The sequence below is a fragment of the Capricornis sumatraensis genome, chromosome 1 (assembly GCF_032405125.1).
Source record: "Capricornis sumatraensis isolate serow.1 chromosome 1, serow.2, whole genome shotgun sequence".
In the NCBI taxonomy this organism is placed as follows: domain Eukaryota; kingdom Metazoa; phylum Chordata; class Mammalia; order Artiodactyla; family Bovidae; genus Capricornis; species Capricornis sumatraensis.
Window position 1 is genome coordinate 185,053,744 of NC_091069.1, and position 26,546 is coordinate 185,080,289.

The 26,546-nt window shown below is 39.8% G+C and overlaps 1 protein-coding gene across 1 annotated transcript in view; it reads right to left on the bottom strand.

Moving 5' to 3' along the window:
* Nucleotides 1-26,546, bottom strand: part of LPP (LIM domain containing preferred translocation partner in lipoma) — a 729,950-nt gene that overhangs the window by 253,195 nt on the left and 450,209 nt on the right. The window lies entirely within an intron of this gene.

Here is a 26,546-nt window from a genome sequence, read left to right on the forward strand (position 1 = left end):
CTGGAGAACACACTGTACTTTGGAGATAATTGACTGTGGAATATGATGATGTTTATTCAAAAACAGGTCACACAGACTGCAATTTGAGAGTCTTCCTTTATTCTCCTTACTTATTCTCATCCAAGGGAAACGCATAATACCATTTCCTGCAAATCAGAAATATGGAGTCTTAATTACTTCTTCAGATTTAACCTACTGAGCAAGAATCCGCTGCAAATGTACCCACCTCCTTGGAGACCGGCAAGGTTTAGAAACACTTTCGATTACTCACGCGGAACAAACTGGGATGAGATAGACGGTGCACTTGTATTATTTTAATAGTCTGTTCTACTGTTTCCAAATCAGCACATTATGGCATTTAGACTTTGCTTTCTCAGGAATTTCACAAATGGACAGTAACAGCTGGGTGGGAAGGTGTTGTATGGTAGGGGAATCTCGGGCTGTCCATAACCTGGAGCCACGGTATGGACGTGAAGACCGGTCCTTGACCTGACGGTAGAACTTTTCCTCCTGTCTACTGCCAGCACGTTCTGACTAATTTGAGTAAAAATATGCAGTTGTCCAAAAGGCAATGGGAATTCTGTCACTGAGGGTGTACCTGTGTAAATCATTGATTCTGTACGGAGAAGCAATCATGTTGAACTGGTTGAATTTCAGCCTAAGGTGACTTTCATGGGGATCTGGTTCTCTATCTGTAATCCATTCAAATTTCATGTTAAAGATCTAGGCCAGACAGGGGGTAGAGCAGGTGACTAGTAGCACATTGTGTCCTCCACCCGCGACACCCACTCCCCACAAGAGTCTATTACTTCCCCGCCGCATCGCCTCATAGTCCAATGCAGGCCTGTGTTGAGGAAATGGGGGCGTGTGCGTGTGCTCAGTTGTGTCCGACTCTGTGACTCCATGGACTCGTGTGACTCCTGCAGGCTCTTCTGTCCGTGGGATTTTCCCAGCAAGAATACTGGAGTAGGTGGCCATTTCTCCCTCCAGAGGATCTTCCTGACCTACAGATTGAACCTGAAGATTCCTTACCACTGAGCCACTAGGGAAGCACTTACTTAGAAAATGGGGGCAGATCACAATCACAGTGACTTCATTCACTGAAGTCATTTAATAAATGTTTATCATGTCCCAGATGCTCAGAAATATGATAGATCTAGACATATAAACCTGGAGTTCAGTTAAATGAAGTGTAAGAGCTATGGATTAATTTGTCATTTGACATATCATTATTGATATGTCCTTGGTATCTACTTAGAAAAGTTATCAATAAATTTGTGAGCTAAATACTAAGCATCTTGCTTCATAGGCTCTTTAGGAATTTGTTAAGAGAAAGGAGTCCAATCACCTTGTTTTGTAAAAGTGAGAAAAAAAGAGATAAATGACTCATCTAAAATGACTTATGGATTATTAACTGGAGCTACCACCTAGGATTTCTGATGCAGGAAAGTTTGCTTTCCTATATCCAACATTACTTCATTTTTAAAAATCAGCTTAGTCACTTAGATCTGGTATTGACTTAACAAAAGTTTACTGAGTGTTTACTGTGCCATCTGAGGGCTTCTAAGTCGAGGAATAAATGTTCATTATTTCAAGGGAAGAACACATTGTTTTATCCCCCGAGGCCTTCTCTCATTTCCCATGGCATCAGATTTCAAAATAAAGAACTTCTGGATTCCAATATATGAGCAAAGGCACATGGGATGTTGGTGTACTGAGGCCATTTCCAGCCCCTGCATATGAGGAGGGGAGCACCCCAGGGACTCCAGCAGTGGTGTCTGTATTTCCCTTGAACGCACATGTTCAGCTTGCATGTGGTTCAGAACGCCCTCTCTGAGCATGTCAAAACAGTCTGACAAAGCCTGCTCTCACCATATTGGTGGGGGGCTAGAACCAAACGTGCTGGGAACCTTTTGAGAACAAGTTGTCTTATGAGATGCATACTCCACAATTCAAATGAAAGCACTAGAGAAACACATCCAGACTCTGTTTGGGTAGATGCAATGCAGGCTTTCTAAACTGTCACTACTGATGGCCAAGAAGCACAGTTAAAACAGAGAACCTTTCTAACAACCCAGAATATGAGATTACAGATTTCTGAAAGCTCAGAATATGAAGAAATTTATCCTTTCCTTTTCCAGCTGTCTATGAATTACTGGGGCTTCCCTGGAGGCTCAATGGTAAAGAATGTGCCTGTGATACAGGAGACACAGGTTCAGTCCTTGGATCAGGAAGATCCCCTGGAGAAGGAAATGGCAACCCACTCCAGTATTCATGCCTTGGAAAAACCCATGGACAGAGAAGCCTGGCAAGCTAGTCCATGGGTCATAAGAGTCAGACATGGCTTTGCAACTAAAATAGCATCACTATGGAATCAATGCTGAACACCTACCTTCATAGTTTAAGCATAAAATTTTAACACAGAGTCTGTGAAACTTGCAACCAGGAATAAGAATAATTTCAATCCAGCTGCAGATTCTCTGTTATGTCCCAGGTTAGGAGGATGGAGTGGTCATGGAGAACCAGAACTAAGTGGTAGGCTGGGAGACCTCGAGCTAGTCTCCATTCTATCTTCTATGCCTACAAGGCATTGAGCACAGGGCTCTAAGCATTACTTTCCTTGTCATTTCCTACCTGACTGACATCTTCAGGAGCAGGGACTGTATCTTCTCTATCTCAGACAGGCAGCCCCTAGCACAGGTTTGAGCATTCTTTGGCATTGCCTTTCTTTGGGAATGGAATGAAAACCGACCTTTTCTAGTACTGTGGCCACTGCTGAGTTTACCAAATTTGCTGACATATTGAGAGCAGCACTTTCACAGCATCATCTTTTAGAATTTGAAATAGCTCAACTGGAATTCCATCACTTCCACTAGCTTTGTTCGTAGTAATGCTTCCTAAGGCCCACGTGACTTCACATTCCAGGATGTCCAGCTCTAGGTGAGTGATCACACTTTCGTGATTATCTGGTTCGTGAAGATCTTTTTTGTACAGTTTTTCTATGTATTCTTGCCACCTCTTCTTAATATCTTCTGCTTCTGTTAAGTCCATACCATTTCTGTCCTTTATCGAGCCCATCTTTGCATGAAATATTCCTTTGGTATCTCTAATTTTCTTGAAGAGATCTCTAGTCTTTCCCATTCTATTGCTTTCCTCTATTTCCTTGCATTGATCACTGAGGAAGGGTTTCTTATCTCTCCTTGCTGTTCTTTGGACCTCTGCATTCAAATGGGTATATCTTTCCTTTTCTCCTTTGCTTTTCATTTCTCTTCTTTTTACAGCTATTTGTAAGGCCTCCTCAGTCAGCCATTTTGCTTTTTTGCATTTCTTTTTCTTGGTCATCTCACACACTAGTGAAGTAATGCTCAAAATTCTCCAAGCCAGGCTTCATAATATGTGAACCTTGAACTTCCAGATGTTCAAGCTGGTTTTAGAAAAGGCAGAGGAACCAGGGATCAAATTGCCAACATCCACTGGATCATGGAAAAAGCAAGAGAGTTCCAGAAAAAACATTTATTTCTGCTTTATTGACTATGCCAAAGCCTTTGACTGTGTGGATCACAACAAACTGGAAAATTCTGAAAGAGATGGAAATACCAGACCACCTGACCTGCCTCTTGAGAAACCCATATACAGGTCAGGAAGCAACAGTTAGAACTAGACATGGAACAACAGACTGGTTCCAAATAGGAAAAGGAGTACATCAAGGCTGTATGTTGTCACCGTGTTTGTTTAACTTATATGCAGAGTACATCATGAGAAATGCTGGGCTGGAGGAAGCATAAGCTGGAATCAAGATTGCTGGGAGAAATATCAATAACCTCAGATATGCAGATGACACCACCCTTATGGCAGAAAGTGAAGGAGAACTAAAGAGCCTCTTGATGAAAGTGAAAGAAGAGAGTGAAAAAGTTGGCCTAAAGCTTAACATTTGGAAAACTAAGATCATGGCATCTGGTCCCATCACTTCATGGAAAATAGATGGGGAAACAGTGGAAACAGTGGCTGACTTTATTTTTCTGGGTTCCAAAATCACTGTGGATGGTGATTGCAGCCATGAAATTAAAGGATGCTTACCCCTTGGAAGGAAAACTATGACCAACCTAGACAGCATATGAAAAAGCAGAGACATTACTTTGCCAACAAAGGTCTGTCTAGTCAAGGCTATGGTTTTTCCAGTAGTCATATATGGATGTGAGAGTTGGACTATAAAGAAAGCTGAGCACTGAAGAGTTGATGTTTTTGAACTGTGGTGTTGGAGAAGACTCTTGAGAGTCCCTTGGACTGCAAGGAGATCCAACCAGTCCATCTTAAAGGAGATCAGTCCTGGGTGTTCATTGGAGGGACTGATGTTACAGCTGAAACTCCAACACTTTGGCCACCTGATGCAGAGAGCTGAGTCATTTGAAAAGACCCTGATGCTGGGAAAGGTTGAGGGCAGGTGGAGAAGGGGACGACAGAGGATGAGATGGTTGGATGGCTTCACTGACTCAATGGACATGGGTTTGGGTGGACTCTGGGAGTTGGTGATGGACAGGGAGGCCTGGCGTGCTGCAGTTCATGGAGTCGCAAGGAGTCTGACACGACTGAGCGACTGAACTGAACTGAGCACAGGTTTGACACATGGTAAGCGTGCACTTAACCTGCACACTCAATCAAAGTGTGCAGAGTAAGTGACAGAAACAAAGGCTTGAACTCGATGTTACATAAACCCTTCTCTAGCACTCAAGTTTAGTTCAGCCAAGAAAACATAAGGGTGGTTGCTTGAACGTCTGAGAAAAAGGATGATATAAGGAAGAAAGTTTTGATTCCAGAATCTGAGGCAGTAAGAGCTTCTGGGAACTTGCTTTTTATTAAGGTTTATGGAATTACACTTTATATGGAACATTTTCATTCAGCCTTTTCTACAGATCCCCTTAAAATATATCTTGTGCTGAATCACCAGACTGACTGAAACAGGTAGTACAGTTCTGGCCTAATCAAGCTGCAGTTTATCTGATAGTTCCATGGCAGACAGAATGTCTGGAACAGAGCAAAAAATGAGATCACAAAGTAAAAAGGCTTCAAATTAATTCTCATGACCAAAAGCAAAAAAAGAGAAAAAGAAGTATGCAGTATCACATTATATAATACCTCGATGAAACATCAGTCAAAGACAGACCGGTGATAGTTTGAAGAATTACTGTATGAGAGATATACAGATAGTTTTCAATTATATCCCTGCCATTTTACTTGTAAATATTGTGACTGCATTACTTGCCATTTGTCAGAAGACTGATTGATTCTTTTTATTGGCATATTTCTCTCACCCCACTCAATTTTATTTTAATATACCCACACCATTAGAATAAGTTATCTGAGGAAAAAAATCAGCACAGAGAGCAAAATTATGTGAAATCTAAACGTGTTCAAGACAAGTGCGTTCATTCACTATAAACGGAAGAATAGTCTTTGTACGCAGCCCTGTGTGCTCAGCCGCTTCAGTTGTGTCTCTTTTCAGCCCCATGGAGTGTAGCCTGCCAGGTTCCTCTGTCCATGAGATTCTCCCAGGAAGAATACTGGAGTGGGTTGGCATGCCCTCCTCCAGGGGATCTTCTAGACCCTGGGATCAAACCAGCATCTCCTGAGTCTCCTGCATTGTATGCGGATTCTTTACCACTGAGCCACTGGGAAAGCCCAGTCTTTGTATAATCTTTTCTATTATTATACCTAAAAACTCAGTACACAGATAGTCATTCCCATTGGAGAGTAATATTAATAGTGCTCACAAGACTTCTATCTGTCATCATGATCCCTTACAATACCAGGCATGTTAGCAGCAGATTCATCATTACCTTTACTCCTGAAATTACACTAAGAAGAGTTGTGGAAGTCATGGCAAATCAATACATTTACTGAATGTGCGTTCTGTGCAAAGAACTGTGTTTCTGCAGTGAAGTGGGAGGCAACCTTCTATGGGTTCTGTTTAGATGGATTGATGCTACCAGCCATCAGCCACCAAGATATTGTGCACTTTACTACAGGGATGATAGGGAAGAAAAGGGATGTCCCTTACTCTCATGAGACTCACAATCTAGTATGTTGATTGTAAAATGCTTTTTCTCACAAAGATTAAAATAACCAATATGACTTGACAGAATCATGCAAAGATGACTGAACATTCAAATATCCCTACTGGTTTCTACTGGTTCTGTCCCCAGGTCACACTGAGTGATTCTGGGCCAAATTCTTGCCTCAGATAGTCTGTGAATGAGACATTTTTCTAGACTTTTCTCCCTCTGGGCCATGAAAAATTCATAAAGAAGGCCATGCCTAGACTGTCTTCTATGGGAGTGAGAAAAGCCGCTGGAATAACCAAGGCAAATGAACAAATGGGGCTTGGGTGGGGGAGGGTAAGACAATACAAGCAAATCCTAAATATCGGAGAGAGCTAAAGAACAGCGAGAGAAACAAACAGCCAGACAAACATGGAGCATCAACATTGCCACCAAATATCACTGGAGAATGACTTGGGTTTGATCCATGGGTTGGGAAGATCCCATCACTGGAGAATATACTCTATTTGTCCCTGGGTGCTAGAATTGAAACATGGGGTCTTTGTGAAAGTGCTGTTTGAAGTCTATTTCTGGTGAAGTGGACAAAGCTATTAGCTTAATTCCTTCAGATGCTGTCACAGAAATGACCTAAGGGATCCCACAACAAAGATGTGATCAGACATTCTGAACCTTGAACATGGCATCAAACTTTGAAGGGCATTTCAGAAAAGCATGGAGATTGGCCACCACATCAGGGATTGCCCCTTATTTCATTTGTCTTGACCATGTAGCCAAATAAAACTTTAAATGTTACAGATACAGAAAATGTCCTGTAAAGGTGCAGCTATATGCAGCTTCAGTTGTCCGCAAGGTCCTTCTGTATCACCAGTACAAATCCCAGCCATCCTTTAGGCCAGATCAAATGCTGCTTCCTGATTACTCAGGCTTAAGGTGAGCCTAAATCATTTGATACCAGTAGATTTTATCTTTAAAAGCTCTGGTTGTGTGCATGCGTGCTAAGTTGCTTCAGTGGTGACCCTATGGGCTGTAGCCTGCCAGATTCCTCTCTCCATGGGATTCTCCAGGCAAGAATACTGTAGTGGGTTGCCATGATCTTCTCCAGGAGATCTTCCTGACCCAGGGATTGAACCACTCTCTTACGTTTGCTGCATTGGCAGGTGGATTTTTACCACCAGCGCCACCTGGGAAGCCCAATAACTTTGGTTATCCATCACTTTATACCTGTGCTGTAGACATCATCATATATGTCTTGCCCCTCCCAACATGGGGTCTGGAATATGGTATGCACAGAATAAATATGGAAGGAGAGAAGGAGGGAGGAAGGGAAGGAATAATTCTTCCTAAGCAAATACCCAGAGTAGAAGATATACTTTTAAACAAACATGGATTGACAAGAAAAAAAAAGTTTCAGCCCTCTCACTTCCTTTGGCTCCTTCTAAGATCCTGGGGGACCCAAGCAGTGTGCTCCCTGCTGCTTCTTCCCATTCTGACTGTCTTGTTACATACTCACATGGGACACTATTGGAATGGTGTCAGGAAATTGGGAGTTTGGTGAGGGGAGGCTGAGTTTTGGCTATAGTTAGTTCAGTGAAGTGGGATACATTTACATGGTTTGCTGTCACTACAACGCGTGCATAAGGTATCGGCAATTATCATGGTTAGGAATGACTAGTTGGCATACTTTCAATGCCCCTGGGCCCACTACTTGCCTAGCTTTGGGACTCTGGGGTGTGGAGCCAGAAACCCTGTGACAAGGATGTGTCCTACAACATCTAGCATGTGGATAATGCAGGCAGAAAAGAGAAACAGGGTGTGAAGTGTATGGGGCATAAAACTAAATCAGCTGAAAGTTCTACCAATTGTCAGACGTATAAAAGTATACACAAAAGGAAGACTACTCAGCACTCAGTGATGCAAAATGAGACACTTTCTTTTATAAGGACTGTGCTCACGATGTACTAGAAGCAATTTTAAATGTGCCACTGACTTCATTTTCTTTTTCGATGTGGATTTCACAAAATAGAATTTATCAGTGTATGAACTTACAGCAATAGTACAAGTATTTTTGCAACAGTTTTCAAATAAAAGAAACTTTATATCAATTTCCCCAAAGTTGACAATCATCTGAAGTGTTGGGATATTGCCAATGAAAGTTATTCAGATTAAAGGAAGTTTTCCAAACTTTTAATCATAATAATAAAATAAATTTTTATCAACTATTTAAGAGAAAAGAGTAAAATATTTTTCTATTCTCTCAATAGGAAAAAAAAAGTATGGTTAGGTTGTATGGAGAGGTGATCAGAGAGCATGCAGCCAAAAAATGAAAGAAAAAGTCACAGACAATTAATTAATTAAAATGATATTTTTCTGGATTTTGTAATGTTTGTTAGATTTCACAGATTTTTAAAAATCAATTTATGCTTTATTAGCTTTTCTCATTTGAAATAAATTTTCATTTTTTTGCATAATTGTTTTGGGATGAGTTACATCCATCCCAAATTCAGATGCCGAAAGGCCCTAGCGCTATAGAATGTGATTATATTTGGAAACAGGGCCTTCAAAGAGAAACTTAAGTTAAAATGGGATTGTTAGGTTGGCTTAGGAGCTTCCCACATGGTGCTAGTGGTACAGAACCCATCCACCATCGCAGGAGACATAACAGACACAGGTTCAGTTCTTGGATCTGAAAGATCCTCTGGAGAAGGGAGGGGAACCCACTCCAGTATTCTTGCCTGGAGAATCCCATGGACAGAGGAGGCTGGCGGGCTACAGTCCATGGGATGGTAAAGAGTCAGACATGACTGAAGTGACTTAGCATGCATGCACAGGCTGGCGTAATTCAATATGGCTGATATCCCTGTAGGAAGAGGAGATCACGACACAGATACACACAGAGGAAAGACTAAGTGAAGACATAAGGAAACGTCCATCTATAAACCAAGGGGAGAGGTCTCAGAAGAAGCCAACCCTGTTAGCACTCTGACCTCAGAATTCCAGCCTCCTGAAACAGGAGAAAATACATTTCTGCTGATTAAGCCACCCAGCCCTAGCAAACTCATGCAATAATTTTCTGGTCATAATTTTGTACTTTTTAAAAAAGTCTCCCCAAAGTGATATACCTCAAAGCTTTATGCCCCATAGAATCTGAATATATCTCAACACACACACACACACACACACATACACACACACTGTAATTTCACTATTCACTGTTGGGTGTATGAACTACAGAGTGAAAGCCAAGGCTGTTTTGTTGGAAATCCTTACTTTTTGTACATACTTCTTTATAAAAACTTTTCATCTTAAACAGTTGTTTCTATTGTAACTACCAAGTGGTGAATAGGATTCAGTCATTTAATCAAAAGGTTCATTTGGCTTCTGAGATTTGTCCAATCAGCCCATTATCTACAGACCCTTCTCAGAGGGAGTACTGAAGAACACCTAGATATCACTAGATATCAGTCCACATCTTTTATTCCTGTCCTGTTTAGTGAATTTCCTGTCTTTCGGTCTCAATGTTAAATGACTGCAAGGGGCATTCTATAAACAGAAAAGCTAGGAATTGAAATTCCTTTTAGTTCCATGTTACATGATTTGGATTTTATAGACCCAGGACAAGAATTTTATGGTTTATAGAGTGTGCAAAACTGGGGAAGTGACTTCTTTAAAATCATGTCATCATCTGTAAAAGAGGATAAGAGTTTACTCTTTGTCCATCTTGACAAGTTTTGTTTTGTTTTCAGGACCAAATGAGACAATGGATATGAGAATGTATTACATTAAAAAGTTCACTGTTACTTCATCTGAGGAAATTATAAAGGACCTATTAATGTACATGTAGGGTTGATCTTGATCTACCAAATCTAGAGATTTAAGGATTCTGTTTAGATCCTACCTGTGAGACCTTGGACAATCATTCTCTGGGTCTTAATTTCTTATCAAAAGACAAGATGAATTCTTGGGAAAACAAAGGAATACATTTCCTTTCTGACAGCCTAAAAATCTAAGAACTCGCAATCACTGAGAACATTTCTGCGGTGATTATTATGTTCCAGAAGACTACTGGGAAGGCTCATTTTCATTTCTAGGACTTCATTTTGACACTGTAATTGGTTAAGTCTAGAAAGAAAACCAGACTTCTATTTTTAATAGAGAATGCTAACATTTAGCATGGGTATAAGCATGGAACCTGAGGATATACAATGGAAAACAATGACTCACCTAAAAAACATTAAATTTAAAAAAAAACAAAACCAACAATGTCTTGCTAAAGGAAAGGGTCCTTTATGAACATGATCCATGCAGTTAAAAAAAAGAAAAAAGGAAAGTACGCAGCAGCACACACTTGTGCTCACCTCCCTATTGATGGCCTGGCACTAGAACCCATAGAACCGCCACAGAGAGCCAAACAGTCCTGAGTGCTGCACGTGATCAAGTTCACACTTCCACGGTTCACTAAGTAAGGCTTTTGAAACAAACCTGGCCTAGGCTCACTCATCTGGCATTTCTCCCACAGGAATGCAAATCAGTGTTCTACCCAAGGATTTCAAGAATGACAGTTCAGGATTTTTATTGATTGATTTAATCCCTCTCAGGATGGACTCATTTGACATCAATAGCAAATGTCACGAGTCAATGGGATATTCACTTTGCCTGACTTTCTACTTTGGGTATAAATTGGCTGAATTTTACAGATTATTTTAACTTTTTCTTCCCCTTTACCCTTTGGTGATTAGCTCTCCAATGACAATGGCAATTACTTGTGCCAATGTATAAAACAATGTTATCCCTGGCATTTTGCAAGCAGTTCACATGTTTGGGGGAAATTATATCACACTTGAAAAGCTGGCATTCTTGATTTTGTTTCAAGTCCTTCCTTCTCACATGGACACATGTGATGCTGATGTCACACATTGACTCTGAGGAGGCCTTCATCTTCATGCATCTTCATGCAATTTGTCCTGCATCTCTCGGAGCTCAGTAGTACTTTTCTCACTGAAGTTCAAGGCTATTGGCTAGATTCTTGTCTATGATATTCCATTTAGCTCCATTCTGTAGCCCACCCATCACACCCCTAACACTGATGCTTCATGAGTGCCTGGCAGGACAGACTGGTAGATGAGAAATGAAGAGATGAACTTATGTCATCTGTTAGAAAAATTATTACAAACCTTTCCTAGCAGGTAATATCCTAATAAACTAGAGGCTAAGAAAAGGTATCCTCAGCAGATTAACATGTGGGTTCTACACAAGATCAGAAGAAAGCTTGATTTAAGGTTTAAGGTGGGGCTGCCACATACCAGGGAGGACTTCTGTTTGCATCCTTTTATAGCGAATTTGTGTAGTATCATGGCTAAGAGCTTGTCATGTGGTCTTGGGCAATCTAATCACTCTCTATCTTAATTTCCCACTTAGTAAAAAATCAGGGTATCAACACTATTTTCTTTTATTCTTTCTGCCAGGACTAAATGAGCCAATGCACATGAAAGGATCACAAAGAGAAATAATAACTCATCTTGGGTGACATCTGGCATTCATACCTGAAAGCAGGTTTTAAAACTTCAGAACACATAGACATTTGGCCACACTAGACTTTTAAGCATAAAGTTTCTCAAGTGATTAGCATGTACTTGCTAAGGGGTCATAAGCAGGTAAAAATCACTATTGTTAATATACATCATGTATTAGTTATTACTTACCAACTAACTTTGACAAGAAACAAAAGGTTATATTACAGAGTTCATTATGCATGCTTGTCTTTTGTTGTTAATCTTTTAAAGAAAATTATTGAAACACAGTTGGTTTACAATATTGTCTTAGTTTCAGGTGTCCAACAAAGTGGTCAGTTATACAGATTATATATATATGTAACAATGTATTATTTTTCTACATTTTATCTTCCATTATAGGCTATTATTGATACCAATGTGTAGAGTTCACTGTGCTATCTATACAGCACATGCTTGTCTTTAAGCTATCACATGTAAAGATACAGATTGTAAGCCAGCCTTTATAAATTGATCTTATGGTTAGAGGTAAATGGCTAGAAAAATGGAGAATCAGAATGGCAGTTATTTAATACTGAAATAAATTTAAATTAAGCAAGAACTTTTGATTCTACAGCCATTAGAGGCTCTGGACAATTATACAATCTAATCTTGCCTACTTTCCAACCCCTCATTCCTACTGATTCAGAACTAATAGAGATCACATCCTAACTGAAGCCTTCCAAAACTTAAGACAGCTACCTCTTCTGAAGATCACTAGAACTTTCTCAGGGCCTTTCTTTTAGCATTTACAATTCCTGTGAGCTATTTATCCTTAAGTATCTGATTGTGGAGGAAAATGCTCTATTCTCTAAACAAGTGGGGATGTTAGCTCTTTGTGTGTGTGTGTGTGTGTGATACTTAATGGGGCTTCCCTGGTGGCAGAGTGGTCAAGAATCCGCCTGCCAATGAAGGAGACGTGGGTTTGATCCTTGGATAGGGGAAGATCCTCTGGAGGAGGAAATGGCAACCCACTCCAGTATTCTTGCCTGGGAAATCCCATGGACAGAGGAGCCTGGCGGGGTACAGTCCATGGGGTCACAAAGAGTTGGACAAGACTTAGAGACTAAACAACAACAAAGTGCTTCATGCTGATCAATAGGAAGGTAGCAGCGGTCAGAGGCTGCCCAAGTGCCACTTAAAGAAAAAAAAAAAATATATATATATATATATATATAGCAGTGCCATAGTAGATCTTTACAGGGAAGTAATTAAAACCAGAAGATTTTGAAAAACAGTCAACTCTAGTTCGTCTCCCAAATGTCTTGAACTACCGTGGCTTTCATTCCTACTTATGTGGGGAAAACTTGCCCTGCCACTTGTGAGAGAGTAAGTGGTGTGTCTTTGATACTTCTATTTCTCATTCAATAACCATATTCTTCTAACTGCCCTTACAGCTAGAGCCTGTGAGTCTGTTTAGACAACCGTAAGAATCTGGAGCTATAAACTCTATACTCACAAAGTGGCCCATACCGTCACATTTCTTGACATAAAGCTCTTCTGTTTGCAAATAAGAAAGCTTATAAGCCCGTCTTTTCAATAGTTTTAAGGGAACCACAGAAGCAGCAGAATAGAACAAATATTCCAACACCTACTTAGATCCTACACAGTGGCTGGGGCTATCTCAAAACAAAACCAGGCCTATTGCTCCCTTGCTGAAAGTCTCCACGGGACTTCCACTTCTCTTAGAATAATGACAGATTCCTTAGTATGGTCCGTAAGATCTGGACCTTATTCACCTTTCTCACCTCATTTTATTCATTCTCCTTGATTAGTTTTCCTGGCTTTCCTTCTATTCCTGTAAATGCCAAGCTGAGAGGGTTCATTCTTGTTGTTGTCTGCTGGGAATTTTCCTCACAAAGATAAATCGTACAAAAGCTGGCCCCTGTGCATTTTTCAGGTTTAGGCTCAAAGGTCATTTCTTCAATGTCTTTCCTGAGCTGGCTACCTAAACTAGCCATGCTTTATCCCATTATTAAAATATTTTATCCAGAGCAAGTTGTTGTTGTTATTTAGTCACTAAGTTGTGTCTGACTCTGTGACCCATGGACTGTAGCCTACAAGGCTCTGTCGAAGGGATTTCCCAGGCAAGAATATTGGAGTGAGTTGCCATTTCCTACTTCACGGGATCTTCCTGACCCAGAGATTGACCATGTCTCCTGCATTGGAAGCTAGATTCTTTACCACTGTGCCACCTGGGAAGTGGATATTCAGAGCACCTATCACTGTCTAAAATTATGTCTTACTGCTTCTCTTCTGAAAACATTACTAGAATGTAAGCTTTAAGAGGAATGAAATTATTTTCCTCTTTCTGACTCTAACCCAGCACTAAAAATAGAGGTTGAGTAATTTTTTAATGAGTAAATGTACAAATGAAGCCATGTGTTTTGTCATCCAATAAAGATGACCTCATTGGCTTTAACTCTTAACTTTGTTTATATTAATGAAAATTTATAAAAGAAAGGGTTTCTGAATTAAGAAAACTACTTGATATCTCCAAGATTCAGTTTTTGTCTGCAAAATGAAAATAATAACACTATCTACTGGAAAGTGTTACTGAGAAGATGGCATGAGCTAATCCATGGAAAGTGCTTAGCACAGAACCTGATAAAAATATTTTATCAATATTAGCAGCTATTGATCCATATGGCTTTAAAATATTTAAAACCATCTATCACTTAAGATTTCTAGTTACCCTCCTTTATTCTAAGTCTTTCCAATATAACAATAACATTTCAAATAGGTGTGGTATTTATAATCAAAAAGAGTACTTGGCCATCTGCCATCACATAGGACATTCCTTGTAGTTTGGAACTCAAACCTCAGACTTGACAGGATCTATATCAGGATCTATCAGGATCTGTCTACCATGTCAACACTATCATGGAGCTAAAAAGAGGGCTGGGGAGCTTAGGTAGTAGACGGCAAGTGGGATGGGGAAAACACATTAATCATACATTAATGGGGGAATCATACATTAGTGGGTGTCATATATTTGAACACAGTATGTTCAGTGGTAATAAATATTACAGGGGAAATGAAGTCAAGGTGAAAAGGGACACCTAGAGCCAGGGGAGGGATTTTAGGGTGGTCAGGGAGGATTTCCCCAGCAAAGGAATCTTAGAGTGGAGTTTCTCAGGAGGTGAGAGAACAGGCCGAGCGGCTATCTGCGGAAAGGCATTTCAGGCAGAAGGCACAAGCAAGGGAGTGTGGCTGAATTTCAAACAACACGTTATTTACAAAACCAGGTGCCAGGTGAGACTGGCCCATGGGCTGCAGTTGGCTGGGCCCTCATCCATGTTCCCCACCTGCCTTCTTTAACTCTTCTCTGGTTCTCTGCTGGTCACTAGCAATTTCCCTGTCTCTGCAAATATTCCAGCCTCAGTTATCTCATAGAGACTGCTCAATACTTTGTGTCCTTTGGATGGGACGAGTAGCAGGATTAAAAATAAGGTTTCTTCTGGTAAAGATTATTGTTGTTGTTTTTTGCTGCTAAGTGGTGTCCGACTCTTTTGCCACCACATGGACTGTAGCCCACCAGCTCCTCTGCTCTGAGATTTCCCAGGCAAGAATACTGGAGTGGGTTTTCATTTCCTTCTCCAGGGGATATTCCCGACCCAGGGGTTGAACCCATGTCTCCTGCTTGGCAGGCAGATTCTTTACCACTGAGCCACATGGTAAAGATTATAAGTATCATCTTTATAGTAATTTTGTCCAAATTCATGTTAAAGATTGCATGCATGTACCATGAAATATATATTTGGCTAGCAAATCCATGAAGAATACAAAGCATACCTCTACTCTCTTATCGCTTTTCATAATAGTTCCTAAAGATACACCCTAAATAAGCAAGGGGTCTATGTTTAAGCAATCAATGTACCAAACATTTATAAAGACATAAAAGGGGCTTGTTATCTGGAACTTATATTTAGTATATAGTTTCACCTCGTGGACTCTTAATATAATGTTGACTGAACCCTGGGTTTCAATGTTAAATAAGCTATTAATATGTCCCAGAAATACAAATCTAAAGTTTTAATCCCTAAACTGTTGGGCCCAAGGAATATCTGATGTTTGGATTTGTACAGTGAGCTGACAGAGGTAAACACAGGCAGCTATGAATGGAGTCAAGTGTCATGGAGTGGAAAGAACACACTGGGGCTGGCAGTCAGTGACCTAAGAGCTCATCCTTCCTGACACTGGCTGTTGGTATGATACTAGGGTGTTGGTATACTTACTAGGTAAGTTGCCTCCAGATCTCTTACGTAGTTTTCCCCACATATGAAAGTGCCTGGTAAATTGTGTAAGGGGTTATAAAAATGCTCGATGTGGTTGATCCTTCTAGTCCTGAATTCTCCATTTCTTTATTCCTCAATAAGAAAAAAGCAATGACTTCCTGTTAATTAGCAATTTACCCTCCTTTAAGGTCCCCACAGGGACAACCCTACAGTACAACCACACTTGGCCAAAACCTATGGCTCGAGAGCCTGGATGGATAAACCAACTCATGCCCCAGTGAGTGAAGGTCACTCAGTCATGTCTGATTCTTCACAACACCATGGACTATACACTCCATGGAATTCTCCAGGCCAGAATACTAGAGTGGGTAGCCTTTCCCTTCAGGGGGATATTCCCAACCCAGGGATCGAACCCAGGTCTCCTGAATGGCAGGCAGATTCTTTCCCAGCTGAGCCCCAAGGGAAGCCCCAGGGAGGGGTCATTTAATGCTCTGACCCCAATCTGTTAAAAAAATGCTACACATTATTATTATATTTAAGTTATTATTAAGTTGTTATATTTAAGTAAGTAAACTTCTGAAATAAACTATATTACATTTTCTAAAGAACATTCACAGAATTCCAAGGATGAAATACAGCAAACATCATATTATTTGCTAAGAGTATATCTGAAAGTTGTTTTCTAGGTTCCAGAAAATCAAAGAACTAACATAACAAGTAAATATTTCTAGGGAAGTAGCATTTTTGGGAAGTCAACTATTTGACTTTCACTTTGGGATATTTCCTGATACTCTGTGTGTAAAATCTGTCAAAATTTTTATGCTTACCACTAATTATTATACATTGATAGTGGTCAAGCCTCTTTGCTTGCTGGGGAAGGGAACAACTGTATTTTCTTCTCTGAAATAGGACAGTATGAGTGTTTGCAGCTGGCCAAGAAGGAAAGGAGATTTCTAGATGGACAAATCAGTGATTCCATATGCAAAATGAAGTGCATTCTCTTGCCCTTAAATACAAAATATTACACATTACTAAAGACATTTATTAAAACTATCTAATTTTCCAAAAAGATTAGGGACCTAGGATATCTTCAAACCATATGATACCACTTATATGTGAATCAAACAAAAATGGTACAAATGAACTTACTTACAAAATAGTGTCACAGATGTAGAAAACAGATTTATGGTTAGCAAGGAAGAAAGAGAGGCAGGGATAAATTGAGAGACTGGGATTAACATATATACACTACTGTATATAAAATAGGTTACTAATACATGAACTGACAACTTCCAGATGTACCAGCTGGGTTTTAAAGAGACAGAGGAAACAGAGAACAAATTGCCAACATTTGTTGGATCATGGGGAAAGCAAGGGACTTCCAGAAAAAACATCTGCTTCACTGACTATGCTAAAGCCTTTCACTGTGTGGATCACAACAAACTATGGAAAATTCTTAAAAAGATGGGACTACCAGACCACCTTACTTGTCTCCTGAGAAACCTGTATGTGGGTCAAGAAGTGACAGTTAGAACCAGACATGGAATAGACTGGTTCAAAATTGGGACAGGAGTACAACAAGGCTCTATATTGTCACATTGCTTATCTAACTTAGATGGAGCACATTGTGTGAAACACCAGGCTGGATGAATCACAAGATAGAATCAAGATTGCTGAAAAAAATATCAACAATCTTAGATATGCAGATGATGCCACTCTAATGGCAGAAATTGAAGAACTAACGAGTCTCTTGATGAAGGTGAAAGAGGAGAGTGAAAAAGCTGGCTTAAAACAACATTCAAAAAACTAAGATCATGGCATCCAGTCTCATCATTTCATTACAAATAGAAGGAGAAAAAGTGGAAGGAGTGACAGATTTTATCTTCTTGGTCTCCAAAATCACTGTGGATGGTGAGTGCAGCCATGAAATTCAAAGATGCTTGCTCCTTGGAAGGAAAGCTATGAGAAACTTAGACAGCATATTAAAAAGAGATGTCACTTTGCTGACAAAGGTAAATATAGGCAAAGCTATGACTTTTCCACTAGTTATACATGGATGTGAATTGGACCATAAAGAAGGCTGAGTGGTGTAGAATTGATGCTTTCAAACTGTGGTGCTGGAGAAGCCTCTTGAGAGTTCTCTGGAGTGCAAGGAGATCAAACTAGTCAATCCTAAGGGAAATCAACCCAGAATATTCATTGGAAGGGCTGATGCTGAAGCAGAAGCTCCAATACTTTGGCCACCTGACGAGAAGAGTCAACTCATTGGAAAAGACCCTGATGCTGGGACAGATGGAAGGGAGCAAAAAGAGAAGGAAGCAACAGAGGGTGAGATGGTTAGACAGTATCACCAACTTAATGGACATGAATTTGAGCAAACTCCAGGAGACTGTGGAGGACAGAGGAGCCTGGTGTGCTGAGTCCACGAGGTTGCAGAGTCAGACATGACTTAGTGACTGAACAATAGCAACAACAACAACAGCACTGTATAGCACAGGGAACTCTATTCAATACTCTCTAATGACCTATATGGGAAGAGTCTTAAAAAGAATGGATAAATGAATACACGCAACTGATTCACTTTGGTATACAGCAGAAACTTATACAATATTGTAAAACAACTATACTCTAATAAAAATGAATCTGAAAAAATTAAAAAACGTTTATGATAGCATCCAGCATAAGAAATAATTTAACAAAATATGAGTAAAGCCATAATATATTGTTGAGAAAACTTAATAAAAGCTTAAATGAGAGATATACCATGCTCATAGTTTGGAAGACTCAGTATTAAGATATCAGCTCTTCTCAAATTGATCTATAGATTCAACATGATCTCAACTGAAATCACAGCAAGCAATTTTGTGGAAATCGACAAGCTGAAGCTAAAATTTATACAGAGATGGAAAAGACCTGGAATAGTCAAAACACTTTTGAAAGAGAATAAAGATGCAAAGCTTATATTTCCAGATTTCAAAATATTTTATAAAAGTCAGAGATGAAGACTGTGTGGCATTGGCTTAAGGATAGATATATAAGTTTATAGGATAGAACAATTGACTCACACATTTGTGATCAATTGATTTTTGTCAAAGGTGTCAAGGTATTTCAATGGAAGAGTCTTTTCAACAACTCATGCTGGAAAAAGTGTATATACCAATGGGGGTGACCTTTGACCCCTATCTCACACAGTACACAAAAATCAGCTTTGAAGTGAATTGTAGCCCTGAATTTACCTGAAAAAAAAAAAAAAAGAAAAAAATTAAAAAGCATAGAAAAAACTGACTGTGACCATGAGGAGGCAAAAATATCTAAAGACACAAAAAGCATACACTGTAGAAAATAAAAGTGATAAACTGACTTTCATTAAAATTAAATACTTCTGCTCCTAGGAAACAACATGAAGAAAATGAAAAGTAAAGTTACAGACTGGGATATTGGCAATGCATATATCTAAGAATTCTTATTCACAATATAAAATGTACTGTTACAATAAAAAGACACAAAGCAATTAAAATGTAGGCAAAAAACTGTGATAACACTTCACAAAAGAAGATATACAAATGGCCAACAAGTGCATGAATAACAAGTGTTCCACATCATTAATCAAAAGTAAAATGTAAATATAAACCTCAATCAGATATATCTGTAGAGCATGAAAATAGCTAAAATTAAGAAGGCTCATGACACCAAGTATTTCTAGGGTTAGGGAGCAACTGGCCCTCTTATACATCCTTGGTGAGATTGTAAAATGTTACATTCAGGAAAATAGTTTGGCATTCTCTTACAAAGTTAAATAGTTTCCACATGATCCAGCAATAACTCTACTAGGTATTTATCCAAGAAAAACTTATGTTCATATAAAGGTTTGTACATGAATGCTCATAGCAGCTTTTTTCATAATTTAAAATAGAAAAAAAAGCCTCCAAACAAATGAATGGGTAAACAAAATTAGCATATCCATACAATGGATGCATATACAAATAAAGCTCAAAAAATTATGAGTAAAAACAGTCTAGATGCAAGACTGTATACTATTAATGTATGATTTTATTTATATGGAATTCTAGCAAAGGTAAAAATAATCCATGAATGTATGATTTTATTTATATGGAATGCTAGCAAAGGTAAAAATAATCCATGTTAGAAAGCATAAAGGTTGCCTGGGGCTGAAGGTAAAGGGGACTGACTGCAAGTGGGCCTGAGAAACCTCCATGGTGAAGTAGAAATGTTCTCTATCTTGACTGTGATGCACTCAGGTGCATACATTTTATTGCATATAATTTGAACCCCAAAGAGATAACTAAAGAATCCAAATCAACAAATTCTATTGACATTTGGCAAATGCAGAAAGTGAAACACACGATGAACATAAAAGCATAAACACGTATTCCAGAAGGAGTGTAAAATATGAGCACAATTGTGAACAGGAGAAACTGCATAGCTACTTTAGATATTAAGCTGCTGATGTGACATGTGTGTTACTGAGTTTGCCTAAGCTGATTTGGTGGTGTAGGTTTGGGTTTTGGGATTTTGATGACCAATCTACTATGTTCTAAAGCAGGGCTTACTCCTTATTTTACTAGGACATAGGACACTTCTTCAAGGATCTTCATTGTACTGTCTTAGTTATTCAGTAGGATACAGTGTTCAGATACCATCTGATTTTTAATCCTCTAAATCTTAGGTAGGTGGGGTTCCCAGATGGCTTTAGTGGTAAAGAACCCAGTTACCAATGCAGAAGACATGAGAATCACAGGTTTGATCCCTGAGTTGGGAAGATCCGCTGGAGAAGGGCATGGCAACCCACTCCAGTACTCTTGCCTGGAGAAACTCACTGAAAGAGGAGTCTGGCTGGCAACAGTCCATGAGGTCACAAAGGATCAGACATGACTGAAGCAACTTAGCACACATGCATAGGCTGGTGGAAGACAAGTACATAAATGATTCTAGTACAGTAAAAGTGTGGAACTTTCCATGAGAGAGTAAAAACCGCACAGCTTAATTTTAGAAAGAAAAAGCTTCACGAGAGAGATGACCACTTTAGCTCAGTCTTAATGGGTCACATTGAATATGAAAATATTTAATTTGCAGGGAGGTCTGGGAAGGCATTCAAGAAAGAAGGTGCTCCATGACAAAAGCTACCAAGATGAGAAATATCTAGGCAGGTAATTTCTTAGCTGGAAGCTGGGGTGCTTAAAGGGGGAGATAAAACTGGAATCTAAGCTGGAGTTTCAATTGATCCCATAACTGGCTTGGATCTTCTGACGTTTTTTAAAAAAAGGCAGTTAGTGACAAGCGCAGAGCTGAGGAGTAGAAACAGTAGTCTGGTAGCATGTATAGAATGAATGAATGTGGAGTGAGACTAGAGGCCGTGCATGCATGCGTGCACACCCAGTCGTCTCTGACTCTTTTGCAACCCCATGTTTGGTAGCCCACCAGGCTCCTCTGTCCATGGCATTTCCCAGGCAAGAATACTGGAGTGGGTTGCCATTCCCTTCTCCAGGGGATCTTCCTGACCCAGGGGTTGAACCGTGTCTCTGAGTAGAGGAAGAGACACCCATTAAGAGACCATTTCAACGGCTCAGGTGGGACAACTGAACCAGGAGAGGAGCAAGGAGGATCTCAATAAGAAAGCAGAATTGAGATATTGTGAAGGTGGAAACACTGGGACAAACTGTACCTGGGTGATGATGAAGAGGAAGCATAGTCCCACAATGCCAAGGCTGGGTGCCCATTAGGGGTTCAACCGGTGCTTCCCCCTCCAGCTGTTAACCTCGTGACACAGCACCGCGACTGTCAGAGCCCACTGACGTGTCCACCCATCAGGAGGGCCACAGCAGAGCCACACACGGTGGCTGGAGATGCTGATGCGGCACTCGCTGCACCCGAACACCAAAACAGCCACCACAGTTTACCAGGTGGAAAACCAAGAGGACAGCCTTCCAAAAACCTAATTGGGAATTGTGGCTCACCCAGGAATTTGGCATATGAACTTAGGCGAGTGGCTCTTCTTCCTGAGCTTTTGAATCCCCATCAGTAAAAGAGAGACAAACACCTCTATCTGTGCTTGTCACTCATGTTTTTCTGCGAGATCCACGAAACATTTTGGATATGGAAAAGCCCTGTGTAAAGAGGAATTACTAATATTACAGTCACTGTCCTCTACAAGCAATCTCCTCCATCCTCAGCTTTATACAGATCCAAGTATTACTAGCATCTGACCCGAAACCTGTATCTGTATCCATCCCTCTCCATATCCTATCTCTTTTTTTGTTTCTCTGATCCTGGAATCGTGTGATATTTAGAAAAAGGATTACCCTAAAGCTTTCTCCCAAATGCCACCAAGTCTCTACCAGACACCCAATCTATACCACCTTCTCTTTTCCACAATGAAAGGAAATTTAAATATTTTGATGTTATTTGAATATTTGAAATGCTACTATGGCAACATTCTCAGATATTTTCTTAACCTCAACAATTCCCAGGTCTTGGGGGCCTGTCAACACTGACCCCTGAAATTCATTACCTTCACTCTCCTCTCTGAAACATTAAATATCTCCTAGTTTCAAACACTAAATAAACAGCAGTGATCTGTTCTGACTCTGAATAAACCCAACACAAAACTTTGTGTTGGATTTATTGAAATGTGATTTGCTGATCTCCAAGTTCTCCCCATCCTGAAAGATTTTCCAAGGAAATTTTACCAGATGATTTCAGAATGTAACCTAACTCCCACACTAGGTGGGCCTCCACAGCTTTCCCGAGATGCATAGTACCAGCACTCTTCATATTATGGAGCAAATGCTGAGTGCCAAAGAATTGATGTTTTCAAACTGTGGTGCAGGAGAAGACTCTTGAAAGTTCCTTGGACAGCAAGGAGGCCAAACCAGTCAATCCTAAAGAAAATCAACTCTGAATATTCTCTGGAAGGAGTGATGCTAAAGCTGAAGCTCCAATACTTTGGCCACCTGATGTGAAGAGCTGACTCACTGGAAAAGGCCCTGATGCTGGGAAAGATTGAGGGCAAGAGAAGAAGGGGGTGACAGAAGATGAGATGCTTGGATGGCATCATTGACTCAATGGACATGAGTTGAGCAAACCCTGGGAAATAAGGACAGGGAAGCCTGTCTGCAGTTCATGGGGTTGCAAAGAGTTGGGACACAACTGAGCAACTGAACAACAATAACAATCTGTCTCTTCACCAGAGCCAAGGCTGTCATAGATTAGGTTTATGACAAGGAAGTGGAAGCTCGAGGTCCTGGCTCTGGGGCTTTCAAGCTGACTCACCTCACATGAAAATTAGAGAAAACACGCATCCCATCTCACAGGAAGGTGAAGCTAACACACAGGAAAAAAGTTCTGTGAGCAACACAGCAACTCACAGATATAAGCTTTTATAAAATGGCAAAGAGAAGAGATTCCACTGTGACTTTAAGAGGATTTCCAGTGAGAAGGGAACATTTCTCTCTTAAACAAAACAAACAAAAAAAACTTGCTTATAACAATATTTTTCAAGGAACTCAGCTCAGATGGTCCAGGAAACACATTATGGTCTACTGTAGCATGCAAATTCATTGCTCAGCACATTATGGAAACACAAATATAATCACGATCTCCTAAGCCTTGCAGGTTCTGATTTGGGCTTCTCCTTCTTTTCTTCATTCTTTTTTTCCTTTCTTTTTCTTTCCTATTTTCTCCTTCCTTTCATCTACCTCCTCTTTTATATTATACCATGGTATGGAGAAATTAAAGTAGCTTTTCTCTAACATAAAGGAGATTGATTTCTTTCATTTTTAAAAGTCTTTTTCCTTAATGGGTTAAATGCCAAATCCTTAAGAACTTCTCGAGGTAACAAAAGATAATTGTTTTAAGCCACAGAGGTATATTTTCCATCAGTGCCTAAAAAAATTGGAAATAAATGAAAGCCCATGTAAAAGCTGAATCCAAGTCCTCCCTTGGCAATTATTCAGCCCTTGGAAATTTCCAGGCTCTTTGCAATCATTAATTAATTAATGAAGATGACATTCCACTTTACTGAGGCTGAGAGCGTGACATAAAAAGGTCTAGAGGCTTTCCTCAAGCTGAAAGAAGAATGTCAAGGGAGGAACTGGGATTAGAGTTAGGAGCTCATTTCTCAAGCCAAGAGTCAGATTGCTTAGCCAAGCCAAGTCACTATTTGAGACAATAGGGTCCTCTATGAACAGGTGCAGTTGAATACAGTAGTGTTCTGCTCAAAGATCAACTGTGAAAGAGACCACCCCTTCATCCATCAATGCCCTCCAACACACACAGACAATATCTGTAGCTTCATCAGCCTCTTTCCCATTTCCCCAAACAAAGACAGATGGCTAAGTATCAACCTCTAACCACTCTCCTTAATAATCACTGCAAAAAGTACATGATTTGATTTTCATTTTTAAATGTACAGTATGATGTTAAAACATATGAGACTGTTGAAAAACAAATATTTCAGATTTTTTTTTTTTGTTAACGACAAGAAATCTACTGATATCCAGGATCTTCAATAATGGAATAGATCACCTTGAATAATTATATTATTCCAATAAGGAAAATAAAGTTTCAAGCTTTCTGGAGAGTGGTTAATAGAAATTCATTCAAGTAAGTTGATGAAGACAGGACCAAATAACTAGTGATGTGTCTGGACCTAATAGTTTAGATCCAGGTCTTGCAGTGGGCGCGGATTCTTTTTCCTACTCCACTGGATTGGTTCCAGATTGCCAAGAGACATGGTGGGAAAACAGGAAACTTGAATTTGGGTTCAGTACTTCTCACCAGGTCATTCTCTCCACCTAGACATACTTTTGCTCTGTCTCATGTCTGTTTCCCCAGGTTGGGTAATAGGATCATTAAACAACTCAGGCCTGAGTCCCCTGCCCTTAGGATGATCACCCAGTAATCCTATTACAGTCAGGGTGTTTCAGACAGGGCAAAACTGCATAGCTATTTGACCTTAAACAGTGAAGGCCATTGTCTCAACCTAAACTTTCAATCTTCTATAGGAGAATTTGTTGTGGTTGTCCCAAAGTGAGGTAAAGTTGAATAACCTCATTTTTGTCTGAACAGGTCACTTCAGGGCCAGGAAGGATGAAAACAAATATACTGCAATGTTAACAAAGGGCAAGGCTGCCCAGGTTGGCTATTTTGGGCAATATTAAAAAAAAAAAAAAATAAAACAGAAAACCCTTAATAACATTTCTTTTCATAAAGAGATTTTTCCAAAGAAAGCCTGTCCAAGAGTAATGTCTCAAAAGCACTTAACATTTTTGCTTGGAGTGTTTATGATGGAAAATGATCATGGCTGGTTCACTTCCGTGTAATGGGCATTCATAAGATAGATGGATACCTCTAGCTATCCTCAGGCCTCACCTGCTAGGAAGGGTTCCTTATCCCTAAGGAACCTAAAATCCATCTGCACCAGAGCTGATGCTTTCATGTAAGAATAGTGATTGAATAAACTCCCTGGAAGAGTGAGGACCTCACTAATTTTTGTTATAATGTTGAAAATGCAAATGGATATGTCTCAAAATTGACAATCTCAAATGTGTAAAGGGTTAAATATATAAGATACAAACTTCCATCCACTCAGGTTACCAATGAACTTCTATTTAATCCAGGCTTCTCCAATTTCTGATTTCTCACAGTTCTGACTAAAGTGAAGGGAAAGCTTGGTTTTAACACAATGGCTGTAAACTAGATTTGTTTCTCCATCTCACTCCTTCCAAGTAACTCTCCTTGGTTCCTCTTTTCATAATGAGAGGAAACATCATCATGTTGGTTCCAGCAGTCAAGAAAAACCCAAGCTGTAGGTGAGTAGGTGTGTACAGTATTATACATTGCTTATTCATAAGAAGTTCATAACTAAACATGTTGACTTAAAACTAATACAAGCTTGAAATTAAATCAAATAATAAACAAGAGAACTGTCATAAAGACATTTTTTAAGTTGCCTAATAGAATTAAAGGTTGGAGTGTAATATTTTTCCTGGAGGATCACTGATGTAGATAAACAAGGGCCACTATGTTGCAGCCCCCTCCCAAAGAAAATGAGACAAGGAATCTGTATTACCTTAGCCTCAGCTGTCTCCTGGGCCCTTATCCACTTGTTCTTCCCTAGCAGTCACTGTGGCACCAACTCTGCCTGGGCTGTGACCACCTTCACAAGAGCCCAATACGATAGCAGTTCATCTTGTGTTGCCCTGAGCTCCTCTCACCTCCACACCTAGGGATTCCCTATCCCTGCTAAGACATCAGATGCTTCAGATCTATTTAGTGACCAAGTAAATGCAACATCTAACTGTGAGGAAGTCTCTAACCCATGGTAGAAGGCTTTGATCAACAGGAAACAAGAGCAGGAAAATAAATTAGTTTTCCTTCTTTCCCATGGAAGAGATTATCCTAAGCTGCTATGGTTCATACGGTCTTTTGGAAGCTGGTCCTTCAAAACTGAACAGTTAGTGGTACTGGATACTTAACAGAAGTCATATTGATAATACTCTCCCATATCCCCAAATAGGATCTCCCCATTTTCCTGCCTCTATCCAAGCACTTCCTTCAGACTGTACTTTTTAATGAAATAAAAGTAGAACATATATTAATACTTTTGCCTTAGGCTCTGCTTTCTGGGGAAGGCAGGCCGAGAAAGGTATCCTTTTATTCCCACCAATATGTTAATAAGTTTCCTA